Genomic DNA, 15,280 nt, shown 5'->3' on the forward strand with positions numbered 1-15,280 from the left:
AACGAGTGTCGATTTTTGTTTACGTTGTGAAAACTCGTCACTATAATAGCGGCGAGAAGGAGCGGCATGACCGTTTATTTTTATTTTCTTATTACGTTTTGTACTTATAAAGAAAATGATATCATTTAAGACTGGCTTGTTGAACATCATACCGTTGAAATATTATAAGATGATCATTATATTGCTTAACCCAAATCATGAACTGCAGTTTTCTTGTTGCTGTTAGGCAAGGCATGGTCATAAAATTTATGAGGAATTATAAAAAACGTACATTTCTATGTTGCATTTAATTACCAATTAGAACATGAAAATCGAGCCGCGCCATGAGAAAACCAACATAGTGGGTTTGCGGCCAGCATGGATCCAGACCAGCCTGTCAGGATCCATGCTGGTCGCTAACGGTTTCCCTAGTTGCAATAGGCTTTGAAAGCGAACAGCATAGATCCTGACCAGACTGCGCAGATGAGCAGTCTGGTCTGGATCCATGCTGGTCGCAAACCCACTATGTTGGTTTCCCATGGCGCGGCTCAAATGGTGAATTTGGAAGTAATTTATTATATATGAATATAGGCATAATACATGTTGTTTTGTGTGTATCATCGTCTGCAGAAGCCCGCGGGACTGGCGATGTCCGTAGTGCTTCAGAAGATATTAACACACACAAAATATTTTACAGGTGATGACTTAACTAACAGTACACTTTTTAACTCCTATTCTGTTGTTCTTGGAAACTGTCAATGGTTAAATAACCATAACCGGGGCGCACATATCACCGCTAATAGCTGACGCATGTTTTCAAGTTATTTAAACGATTATATTTATTTTTCTTGTTACACGCATTGCATTAACCATATTTTTGCATATCACTTAAAATACAAGAAATAGAACATAAATTTAAAGAATAATAATCTTACACACGAGTTATTTGAGTACCTATCGTTTCCAATGTGCTGACCTGCTTCCTAAGATTACATGAATTATGTGAGATATTAAATAAAACATACCGATCGATACTTCTTAAAATCGTAGATATGATTTATAAACACAAACAATCGCATAACTTACGTGCGATTCAATACATTCACTGTTATGGATGAACTTTAACTTAACGACCAATTAAGAAAGAGAGTAAACATGAATAGTAAGAAAGCTGAAAAATTAAGAATCTGGCCCGGATAAAGCATTTCAAAAATAAAAACCATGTATAAACAGACCGTGAATTTCCGTGTTAATACAGAATTTTTTCTCCCGCAAATTAATACATGCCGGATCCAGTGAAAAAGGCAGCTTTTCTGAAAAAAAAAAAAACACGTTAAATTATATAATATTTCCCCTCAAATTCAGCGTCACGAGATCATAAAAACAATTCGTTTTTTTTCCCTACAATAATAAAACAGTTACAATACCCCCACCACAGAAACCATATTAAAAATCAGAAAATACATTTTCTTGTTCGATTTCTTAATACTAATGAAACTATTTTTTCCAACAGCATTTTAAAAATTATTAATTATCACCTTTTTTTATATATTGTGACAATAACTCCCGTGATATATTTTGAAAGACCTTGTTTTTAGCCAATATTTTCACGTTAATGAATTGTTTCCTACAATTTAGCATGGGCAATCTAATTTTTTCCCGATCTTATATACCAGCATAACGTCTCATCATTTTTAAAAACTATAATAAAAAGAGACTTGCTGAATAAGCTTGAAGGGAAGTTGTGGAAACATATTAACTCAGTGAGGGTGTAATTTGTCCGTCTGTCATCTTGTTATATAGCTGTACTTTACCAGTATCATTAGAATGATTTTCACAAAGTTCACGTGGAAAGAAAAAGTAGGTCACTAGGTTGTGGTGGGTCTTTAAGTAAAATAACCCATTTTTTCATAATATTTATTGTATTTTACAATATTAATACCAGGGACGTATCTGGGCATAAGCCTATACGTCTGTGCGTGTTATTCAAATTCGGCACCGGGAAAATGAAAAGGCTTAAAATGCTTAATGAGATTTTCAAATTAGTTTTTTTTTAAATATCAGATTGATTTGTGTTTCTTATTTTCAATAATCGTGAATATAAAAAAACATAAAAGTTGAGAGTAGATTTCCTGAAAGCAAAGCATAGAGCACACTGTATTCGTAAATAAAAGCAGTCACATGACGCTTTCTATCGTCAAGATATATATATATATACTGTGTACTTAAGGAATTATATATAACAAAATTTAAGCTGGTCCGTGTAAAAATATCGTTCTAAAAGAATTTTACACTCTTTACGCAAAATAATAATGAGCATTATGTATATCCAAACATCCCTAAAGAACTATTTTAGGTAACCTAGTTCAACAGAAAGAAATTTTCAAACTTTCAAATTTCATTATCAAAATTAAAGCTTGTCATATAAGAAAAGCATGTGACTCAGGGAAAACTGTTCCGAAGTTACTGTTTTAACGGCTGTACAACGTTTCCAAAGATATGACATTGAAAACTTAATTTGATAATTAATTCATTTTAATTAGTCTAATTATAATCTTTTTTATATAAATGAAAAATTGCCTACACTCAATAGGCTTTGAGGTATTACAAGCTGTAGCAAACCAGATGCTAGCAGACGACAATATTTTCCGTAACAGCTTAAGAGTGCATGGACCAAGAAAACCATTATTAACTTTAAAACAAGTAATATATAACAAAAGTTTAATAATCTATCTACATTTAAGGGGTACCGTTTTCTTTTATCATTTGCGGAAAATATCTAATTTCATCTGTTATATTTGAAGAAATCAAATTTTTGTTCGGCTTTCTACAGAGTCTATACTTATGATCTGAGATTGGTGCATGTAAAGACAAAATTTAAAAAATATTTACAAAAAAGTCTTCAATTTGTTGGTTACCTTTTTAGAATTTTCAAATAGCCCCTTTTTATTAAAGTTAAAGTAATTATATCCTTCTTGTTTATACAGACAAATCTATTAATTATTGTTAATTTTCAGTTAGGTCGACGTTATAAAAGTTCGTAATGGCAAACACAGCAAGAGACACATATCGCCAAATAGGCCTGCCACAAATAGAAACACACACGCATGCACGTACGCACGCACGCACGCACAAAGTGACAGCGAGGACACAACGAACGGATAAAGGAACACACTTGGTACTGTGCAACATCTTCGAACGATACATCTATTTATATATTTCTATTTCTTCTTTCTAAATCATATACTGCTTACAAAGAAGCAATTTTACAGACTGAAGCTTACGGATAATGTTTTTCTATGTATAATATAGTTGCAATTTGCTGTTTTCATGTTCATCCATTTTAAGAAGTGAAGTCAATATTATTGTAACCAGTAGCGAAAACGTGAGCAAACATCATAAGGACATAACAAGTGGTGTCGATAATTTTATATTAATTATTTCAAATATCGTATATTTTTATTGAATTTTTAAAGGTTACCATAACCATGTCATATGATCTTGATTAAACATGTGTATATTTTAGCATCCCTTGGTTAAAGTTTTCTATAGAAGAAATTTCGCATAGATATGTCTCACATGAATCCAAATCCCAAGTGGCAAACTTAAGTAGAAACATTCGAACAATAAAAGTAAAGCAAGCGTATTAAGGCCATGAAAAATTTTCAGGTAAATCCTGAAACGTTTATAACGTTAAGTGATATTTTACAAGTTCGTGTTTGTGTCTCAAAAGAACTATCCAGCCTTAAACAGTGTTTAATTTTGGGAGGAAGACTCCGGTAGAAATTCAGCGCCATGAACTGGTACCTGGATATAGCAATGAGTTGTTCACAAAGCCAGCTTGATGGCTTACTGTTGTTAAAACATAGAAATCTCGTGCGGATACAAGCTTCAAACCATTTCTCAAAGATATAATAGATTTTACATTAAGATAAAAAACGCCTCTGTATTTTCAATAGAACCATAAGGTCGAAGAAGATATTGGGGGCATTTTCTTCAATTCTAGTGGGACAGTTGTTCAAGTGCCTTGTCCATCTGGCCATACAGTCACTGAAAAGATTACACAAGACCTCTGCACTGAAGAAAGTGAAAAAGTTTTACAATAAGAAACTTCCATGCAAAGGATGGTCAGGAGCCTTCTTTTATACGACAACGCCTTCTCTCACAAGTGCGAGCTTTTTAAGTCTTTTTCTGGCTTCTGAAAAGGTGAAGGTTGTAAACCATCCGCCGTATTCACTTGACCTGAGTCTCTGTGACTTTTGTATTTCCATAGCTGAAGAAAATGCTTTCTGGAAAGAATTATAAGTCCAGAAGTTCTATTGGTAGCGCCATTTATCAGTGTCTCCAACAGATTCCAGATGAAGACTTTATCTGCTTTTCAGGACTGGGTAAAAAGGCTACAAAATGTGTTTCGGTAAAGGGGGAATACTTTGACGGTATGTTGTAAAAATAGTTTTGATAAAACGTAGCATATAAGGAATCCGAACCAGTGAAAGAACTTTTTGCAGGGCCCTCGTACACACAAAAATATATTATCATTATATTCATATATATTAAATTGCTTCCAAGTTCACCATTTCATGTTCTGGTTGGTGTTTTTAAATGCAACATAGAAAGAGAACGACTTATATATTTCTTCATAAAGTTTATTACCATGTTTGACATGATTTAGTTAAGCAATATGACGATATTTTTTCAACTGTATTATGTTCAATTAGCCTGACTTTAATCATACTATTTTTGTTATAAGTGAAAAGGTAATAAAAAATAAAACTAGACATTCTTGACGTTTCATGTCGCTTCGTGTCGCTTTTTAGTGAGACCGGGAATCTTCACAACGTAAACAATCAAAGCCTTGAAATGTCTGACGGTTGCGGGTTTTTGGTAGATTTATTTTCTGTTTAAATGCCAGTTTATGAATATACATGAATGAGCAACAAATACAAATTTAATGTGCCTCATATCTAAGATGAACTCTGCCTGACCCAGCTTGTGATGTAACCATGGGCTGGAATACCTTATCATCCATAGATCTTCATATATAATCTAAATGGTCAGTGTGAGTGGATACAGGTTGAATAAGAACTGCTTGTTCATTGATAATTCATCCGCATTGTTCATGAATGGGACTATTTTGTGTAGCACATGAACATCCTTTGGTTGTGATTCGGAATAAAATAAAGATGCTATGATTGCCAGAAATATACTTTAACTTTAGCGGGATAAACCCGCAACCAAAAATCGACACTCTTGTAAAATGCTGTAACCTTACAGAGCACATCAAATTAATAGTTCAAAGCACCATACTCGGTTCCTTTTATATTCTTGCTGAAAAATTTTGACCCAAATATGGGTATATTAACTTTTTCTTTTTGGGTATATCTGGGTTTGGATACGTTTGTTTCTTTTTTTTTGGGCCGTTTCCTTCAATTTGATTGGCTAACAGAACTTTTTTACAAGTGTGAAAAACAAATTTATTCGGATAACATTGTGCTACTCCCGATGTTGGGCTACATTTTCCACTTTTTATTTATACTGCCAGTACAGAGATTTGAAATAATTTGTAGATCTACATTTGTAAGAATGACTATAAGAAGAAACAAAAGTAATAAGGCCATACCAAATTGGTTAATAGTTCTTCGGAAAATTTTCAAAAAAAAAAAAATAGGAGCGAGCGAGCGAAATTTTTATTTTATTTTTTTTTCTTCTCAATTTTGATTTTTTCAGAGGCGGGTACATTTTACATGGAGCGAGCGGGCGTTTTTTTTTCCCCAGCTTGGACCCTTGAGCAGGCGGTTATAATTATACATGAAGTTAACATTTCTTTAGAAATAACACAGAAATCAAACATTTACAGTGTGGGTAACACAGTATATAGCTTTTCTATATGTTTTAGAGACTACATGAATGATTTTGCAAATAAATTCTTGCCAAAACTCACTGAATCACTTTGTTTTTTTTTATTTTGTACTTATAATTACTAAGGGATGAGTGTCTTATTTTTAATTTTTATTTTCTACATTAATCTGAAGGCGTGCCTATTTAACGGCAAAGGATGAGGCATATTTAAGACAAAACAGGCACATGTGTGGAATAACATTTCTTCTGAAACACAGTTAGATGGCTTCGATACATGAACAACTTTGTGCCCCTAGTGGAACTCCAACCCATAGAGGTGAGGGGAAGTAATAAACTACTTGACCAATGAGACCAAACAGAGTTGGGCATACAGATGCTTCGACATTGCTCGAATCTCTTTGGAATAATTTCTTAACAGATCAGGCTAGCTTATGTTTTTGTGTTAGAGATTCATTTCAGGCAAAAATGATAACAGACGGACAAAGAATGATCCCAATATGGCCACCCTTAAAAGTGTTATTTGCTGTGCTTTGATTGATCTAGAAATTTACAGTTGGGGAGGTCTGTTTTTTCAGTTTCTTCCCTTCAATCAATTCACAGCCAGTTAATATACAAACAAGCAACATTGGGGTTACAAAAGGACAGATTTTGTTAGAAATACTTTTCATATCTTCACTACTTATTTGAAAAGCTAAACAATTTTTAAATTGACTAAATGCATTTTGATAGAATATCTGACTGTTGTACTAAAGAAGTTACGTTCAAATAGATTTGGGCCGAGACAATGTGATGGGTCGGTCAGGATCTGTGAACAAACATTTTTTTAAGATAGGAGTCGGCCTCAGCGTTGGGGTCTAGATCTAACATACTGAACTAAACAACTGATAACAAATGGTTTGAAAACTTTATATCTGAACAATATTTTCTATGTTTAATCCAAATATTTTTAACTGCATCCCCGTGCACGTCTTACAGGTCGGGCTTCGTTCTTTTTACTGTATCGAACAAAAGTAGAACATGGCTACTCCATTACCTACCAGCACATCGAAGGCCATGTGTGGCACTAGCACAGACACTCCAGATTTAAAACAAATGTTAAACAACACCATAATTCCTGACATTTTGAGTTTGGGTCATCAGCTACATCTATTACGGACGCATGAAATCCGATCAATATCACTTTGACGCATTAAAACTGCGATAAAACCTGTTTTGCTGTTATTATTCCGGACCGCGTAATCGGAAAAAAAATATTTTTTTCGGAGATTTTTATGTACGTGCGGGCGAGTGATTTTTATTTTTTTTTTCTCGGGAATGAAATTATTGATGCGGTAGTTCCGACGAACGACATATCAATTTGGTATGGCCTAAATGTCATATTTTTTTGTTTTACACACTTCATACTACAAACCTCGTACACATATCTACTATTCCGACCGTTATCGGATATGTGTACTGTGGTTTCGGGTTTTCGGCCGCTATCGTAAATATATGTGTGAGGTTTCGGGTTTTTACAAGTGTGTAAAACAAAAAAAATATGACATTCATACCTTTAGTTTTACAATCACTCAACCACAACACGTAAAATGAGTTCAATTATATATATAAGTCACGTACTTACACAAGTTTTGACTGCTTATTTGTGAGGCAATAGTGGATTATAAAACAAAATATAAACTAGTAATATTCTAATTGAGGTATGTATTTATATCTTTTAACATGCTTTAATATATGGCAGAACTAAAGCATAAAAATTATTGGAAAGGTATGTTGTCATGTTACAATTACATTTTACAATTTTATGTTTGGTGTTTTCATTAGTAAAACCCATGCAGTCATCAACATTTCTGCAGCACAATGAGTTCATACATTAATAATTTTGTATCAACAATATTTTGTTCAAATTTGGTTCAACTGCTTATCAGTTAAACAAAGAAAGAAGTCAAGTGTACTCTGTGATAAACAACGACTGATGCTCGGACATGTTGGAGAACATTTTGATGCCAATACTCGTAATACTTAAATGAATTATTCATACGTTTCACATAGTATTTCTATCAGCTTGTTGGATCTTCTCAGATCGTTCAGCACGACTTTTATGTCGTGTAATTGGAACTGTTTAGTTTCTCAACATGACTGTTTCGGCCTGGGTGGTTCCAATACTCCCGCTTTCATAGCCTTGGGTATTGTATAATCACCCCTTGGATATGGTGCCTGCTTTTTAATTTTGTCTTTTGACAGTTCCTGTGATACGCAGGCTCCATAATCTCAGATCCCCTTTCTAAATTCCAGTTTGTTTAGTTCTGTCCATTGTTTTCTCGTTTGGTGCAAATTCTTTACTTTATCTGGGGACCAAACGCCACTCTTCATGGAATTACACGCCTCAACACGTGTATCATTGAAGGTTCCATGTTCACCGCCGTTTGAATACATCTGCGGATGTCTCTAAATTGCTTTTTGTACTTTTAACATGTGTAAATGTTGAGTTCTGCTCAACCCGGGGCTAGAGGGCGTGGACGGTAGCATGCGTTTCCACTACCGTCCATGAACAGGTTCAATCAGACCGCGCCTGCAACAGTTTCGTTTTTGTCGTGTTGAGCGACCTGTGAAGTTTCCACATTTTTCTATTTTATCGTCTTATTAACCTTGGCCCATCGTTCAGACGCAGACACTTGGTAACGTCTATGTGGTTTAATTTAGACACGACAAACCACGTGGCGTCGGCCTTGATTATTTGATAAGAAAAACGTGTAGAAAATACATTTCTACGTAATATTGTTTATATGTTTACAAATAGAATGAAAACGGTTGCCTTCGACACAGTTTTATGTATCAATGACGTATCTGTTGTTGCCAAGAAGACACAGATTCAAAACAACATCACGTTTTCATCATGCAGTGGAGATTTTGTTGCGATAATGGGCCCTTCAGGTTAATATGAGTTTTTTTCTACCAAAGTTTCAGGTATGAATATGAAATTATACAATGTAAAATATTTAGAAACTGCATAGTAAGTGTATATATTTTCTAATATGAACTTTTGGCATGGTATATTGTTTTAGAAATATATGCATCAGGAAGCTTACATCAGTGTCTTGTCACGCAATTTAAGGAAAATAATAAAATGCAAGGCTGGATCATGCATTTGTTTTTATTTTGATTCAAGATTTTAATAAATTCATCGTGGAAAGATACAAATGTAAGATTCATTTGCTCATTTGTTACTACTTTCTACTGAAACAGCCAAATGTCCGCTTTCTTAACATCTTATGGACAATATAAAAACACCAAAGTGTTATAGACAAATACATTCGATCGACGTCTTCATAGCTTGAAACGGCATCAACGTCAAAAATTTATAACACATGTGTATTATGTGATTACTGACTGAGTTTTTACTTTGTTGTGATCTAGATATATTTCACTGTATGTGACCGCAAAACCATAGCAGAACATGCTAAAAGGAATGTATCACAGCTGGACATAATTGTCACAAAGAGCGGCATTATACAGTCACATTATAATTTCGAAAATAACCGAAGTAACATTCACCGAAATGCACTTATGTAATTATAAGATATGAAATAATTTATTATCATAATATGAACTCCCGTCAAAGTAAAGGCACGTAAAATCAAACTTCATCATTCATTTCTTATAGTCAGAGACAATCAAAATGAAAATGATATGAAAGAAAGAAAGAAAATGCATTTTTTATACTTCTGTGTTCAGTTTATTGATAGGGGAATAACACTCAATTAGAGTCGAAACACTGGAAACAATATTGTCGAAAAGAAGTGAAAGTCCAATTACACATTGTTAAACCGCTGTGTCCATCAAATGAAATATTTTCATATTTATTAAGTTGTTTAAATTTCGTTTGGAAGGTGCTGGAAAAACAACCTTGCTGAATGCTATTGCTGGAAGGCAGCCATTATCGTCAGGGGAGATCACTCTATCTGGAAAGAGCTTTGACAAACTGTTGAGGCGCCGGTTAGGGTTCGTTTTGCAACAAGATGTTTTCTTTTCTCGCCTCACTCTCTGGGAAACTCTATATGTAAGTTATTGTTTTGGAAATTATGCGAAAATACCAATCTTGTCGTCTGTAAGTGCCAGTTACTCCAAAAGTTTATGTCTCATTCAAATTTATATTATTATCTAATATATACTGGACTTTGGGGCATTTTAACCATGTATGTAAATAATGTAAACATCATTTCCAATGATTACCTTAGACAATATTATATAATATGAAACATAGCATTAAACTGTTGCTTTCCTGTGTATGATATAATTTTATATAAGAGCAGTTGAGAAAATTTAAGGTTTGGACAGTTTAACTATCTAAATGACGATTTATATTTCCTCAAAATATTTCAGTTCACAGCAATGATAAGATTACCCGAGCATATTTCACTTGCAGAGAAGATGGACCGAGCGGATGAAATCATCAACATGTTAGACATACGAAAATGTGTAAATACGGGTAAATTGAAGCGACACTATTATATTTCAATATATTCCTAACGCATTGTCTGTCTCAAAACATAAACGGATACAAAACCCTGTATTCAACTCCTGATGGATATGGAAAATACTCAGTTGTGGGACTACACATTTTAGTTGCGGCGACTAAAGCGCCAAAACGTTCACCGTTTCAATAGAGAATATTAGGTTACTGTCTTATAAATCTTATAAATTCTATCAGGCGAAAGAAAAATATAAAAGCGAGGCTTTAGCATGCATTATAAACCCCCTAAAATAGCTACACTTAACAGAACTATTCAAGAGAGAAAATTCCAGCCACCGGCTCTTTTTCCCACTATTTTGAACCAAATCACATGCATATGAAGAATACTTTCTACATTGTAAAAGGCCGCAAACAGACAAATTGGCCCTATCAAAAAGTCAAGTTATGCATACTCTTGACATTCTTATTCTGTCTAATTGTACGAGTACCTACTATTTCATATCTCCTCTGTTCAATTATGCCATTAATTGCAGGTCTTTCACTCAAAACAAGTCGCCATATGACCTACAATTGTGTCGGCGATACGTTTAACCAAACACAATAAAGAAATCACTCAAAATTTTATCAATATTCACAATCAAACAGAGGAATTATTTTCCGCGTAACCACTTTTTTATTGTGGTCAACCAAGGGGAAATAACTGTGATCATGTGCCAAACGCTTTGGAAGAGTGTTTTCCATTTTCCGAGTGTTTCCGTTATAAAAACATTTTTTGGTAATTGCAAATACAGTTGGTTTACATGATACATTAGTGTCATGGTCTCACGTACCTAATAAAAGCTCGTTTATAGAAAATGATTGCATAAATATGTCTTTTAGCAGTTGTCACCCTAAACAAGATAGCATCGTTTTGAAAAGAATTGAAAGAACGAAGTCCGGCAAATTTAATTTAGTCACTAACCTAATAGATATTATACCCCTAGATTTTGCCCTCTATTTTGCATAAAGGTGGGATAAAACAAGTTTTCAGCCTTACTTATGTTAAACTATAATCCATTTTGGCTGATGTAACAGTAGAAATATGTATATAATAAAAGAATTGTTAAAGCAGTATATTGATTTGCAATAATGCATTCGGCTCTTGCTGATTTTAGCAGGTCGGATCAAATTCGGCGCAAGTCCCGCGTAGGATCCAGACATGGCAAAATACAGTAGAGCCCAATACAATATACTGTTTTAACGACATGCATTTCATTTTTCTTTGAAACAGTAACAGTAATATTGCGTCTAATAAGTCCTTTTCAGAAATAGTAGGAGCGTTTAAATTAATTATATCATGATTCAATCCTCCGCATAGCTTATTCAGATATGCCACGGTCTAGATTTCAGATAAGCAGAAATTTAAATACTTAGCAAGCGTGTTTGAACATGGCTTTTCTTGTTTGGTTTTGTCATTGTTTTTTTAATATCCAAGTATCTCAGCGAAATCAGACGACAACAAAGAAGAAGACATTATTTAATTACATACTCATTCTAAAATTGTGTGTATTCTTGATATCTGTTATTTGTATTTTGACGAAACATTTCGATAAAAATAAACTGGTTCTAAACACAAATACAAAATAATTATGTTCTCGCATTACTTCTTGAAAGAACAAGTTTTACATTTTTCTCGATGATTTATGTAATTTATCTAGAATTTGCCTTTATAATTAATTCTAAAACGTAATCGTTTTGGTAGTAACGTGTCTGAACAAGTCATATGCCTTTTACACATACCATACAAATATTTTAGTATTCAAAATTGACCTAACTTAATTATAACTTGTAACAGAATCGGGAAAGTAGATGTAATAGTAAATAATAATGAAACTAAGAAATACTATGAAATCACCAATATTCGTTGGGGACTAATTTTCGTGGATTCCGTGGTTAAGTCAATCCACGAAATTTATTCCCAACGAACAAGCAAAATTCCCATTCATTTTATGTTCAAAAGTTGAGATCCACGAATTTATATCCCCACGAAATTGCCGTTTTGATCAAAATCACGAAATTTCGTGCCCACAAAATTTAATGATTTTACAGTATAAAATTTATGCTTCTCTTTGAGTAGTGACTGAAGAGATTGTGTCTCCCCGTTTCGTAGAAGAGATACTGTTCGTCATCTGTTTTCCGTCCGTATGTTTGTTTACAGAAGTTATTTGTATGAAGCCTACTCACGGGTGGTAAAAGCGCAATCCAATTCCCACTGGGAATACGCTTGATATGGGTTGCGCTGGTGTTGTGCATCAATATAATTATACAATATCGAGGTAGGCGGGAATTTGTTTTTGTAAATAATGACATATTTACGAGTGTTTTTTTTTTTAAAAATGAAAGATGCTATTCGACACAAAAATTAATAAAGATCATATCTACGGATCAGAAGAGCATTAATGCCAGGTGTATGCTATTTATTAACTCGAAATTTCGAGTTATGTAGTCGAACTTTCAAGTTAGTACCTCGAAATTTCGAGCTAATACTAGTAAATAAAACGCACCTGGCACTAATGCTCTTCCGTACATATGTGTGAAATATCAGCTTATTAATTTAAAAACCTGCCCGGTTATTACGAAAACTCTGCTTGATCGAACTGTCAAAAAGTAAAAAAAGCATCCGCGCAGTCTGGTCAGGATCCATACTGTTCGCTAAGTGTTTCTCTAATTGCAATAGAATTTGAAAGCGAACAGTATGTATCCTGACCAGACTGCGCGAATGCGCAAGCTGGTCTGGTTCCATGCTGGTCGCAAATGAAATATATTGGTTTTTCATGGTGCGGCTCATACATTTGAATAAAATGTTGCTTTTGGACAAAAAATAATCGGGATTGGGGTTGCGCCGCGGGAATGGAGTTGCTGGTATACATTATATGATCTCACTGTTTTTTGTTACATCGCAATATTTTTCCAATGTCCTCGTTTCCTTCTTATACTATTTTCGTTTATTTAGTTTTTGGCAAGAAACCAGTTTTGTAGCCAGTGTCCTTAGCAGTTTACGACCAACGCTAGGCTGAAAGTACACATAAAGATCATCCATTTGAATGTTTGCAAAAAGATACAATCAACGCAGACACTAAATTTTTACTGTTCATATAGAGGCTAAAACACATGTAACATTTGACTTCAATGGTCTTAATCGACATTAGAACAGGAAAAATGATGTTGGCTTTTTGGGTTCAGATCCGTTTTAGGTGGCCAGTTAACTCAGCCAGAGAGACGGTACCCGTAGTAACCTGTTTTTTGTAAGTGCCAACTTCTCCACATGAATCGAAGTTGGAGGACAAATAATTTCAGACTCAATGTCTTTCATCATAGTGGAGACCATACGCCTAACCCGATAATCAAACTCATAATCCTGCTCTAATCTAATCATAATACGTGCAGGAAAACATTTTAATTCTTGCAATAACAATACTCCGACAAAAGAGTGTCCAGAAATGCAGAGAAGAAACTTCATTAGCAGCACTCTATAACCATGGATTATTAGATTTGTGTAAATGCAGTCAATGGCATTTGGTCAGTATTAGTCCAGAACTGAAAACATTGCCCATTTGTGTGTCTGCTAACTGTCATATAACTATGCAAATGTTATAAACAATGGTCAAAGCGCGGTTTAAAATAGTACTTATACAAGTTTTCCTCATGACTATATTTCCATTATAATTACTCTAAAATTTCTAGGGTCCACTGTACCATTGGTGCGTACAATGATTCAATTATAATTTCTTTATCCGTGATGGGATCCAAACCATGGTCCCATTCTTCTTGAAATAAATTCAGGCAGTTATTTCCATTGAAACGGTACAGTTAAAAGTACATATGTAGGCAAAAACTCAATGTGCAGATAAAAAAGTGACCGAAAATTATGATGTATAAGAGCAACTACATTCCCAGGCCCAACCCCTTGCCGATAATTTTTCATCAATTATGTCTCCGTAAGCAGTATTTGAAGCAAATAAATGTGATATTCTCAACTTTATTACAGTTGGTGTATCATTAGAGGCGTCAGATGTCGTTAGATTTGGCATATGAGGTCAGATACTGCCATTTTTGTTGAATTTATTCTTTTTCACGGTTCGTGTCAGCGTTAAAAAATATCCCACGGCATTCTACAGACGTTGATACACTTAAAACATGTATTTAAGAAATAATTTATAGGAAAACAGTGCTTTATCACTATTTATACACGATGGGCGGTTATACGTCGGGCGTAATAATTTCGGACGACGTATAACCGCCCAGGTGTAGAAATAGTGATAAAGCACTGATTTGCTATAAATTATTTCGATTCTAATATGTTCTTTATTGTGAAATTTATATCAAATATGATGGGAACTGTTTCTCCGCGCACGCATGGCGCGAATAGCAGGTCTTTGTTTATACACGCCAGAGCTGGAAATGGTAATACGTCTTGCGGCAGAATTCAGTTCGGGCGAAAATTATTGCGAATTATTCAGCAAAACAAATAACTAACTCAGTATGTTTGTAAATTAATCAACACATTTGTGCAAAGTGACATTTCGTTTAAAACATGTTATTAAGTAAAATATTTCATGAAATTTGAAAGCGCTATTTCTTGATGCGTACATGACGCTAAATATCACGTTGACGTGACGTCATCATAACATTAAAGCATTGTTAGTCATAATAGAATATTCCTTTATTCATATATAATAAATTCCTTCCAATACATTCATCATTTCATATTCTGATTGGTGTTTAAATGCAACATAGAAAAAGTACCACTTTTATAATTCCTCATGAATTTATGACCATGCCTAGCCCATCAGCAACAAGAAAACTGCAGTTCATGATTTGGGTTAAGCAATATTATGATCATCTTTAATATTTCAACGGTATATTGTTCAACAAGCCGGTTTTAAATCATATCATTTTAAGTAAAAAAGTAATAAGAAAATAAAAATAAAA

Source organism: Mercenaria mercenaria, chromosome 12, assembly GCF_021730395.1.
Source record: "Mercenaria mercenaria strain notata chromosome 12, MADL_Memer_1, whole genome shotgun sequence".
Lineage (NCBI taxonomy): Eukaryota > Metazoa > Mollusca > Bivalvia > Venerida > Veneridae > Mercenaria > Mercenaria mercenaria.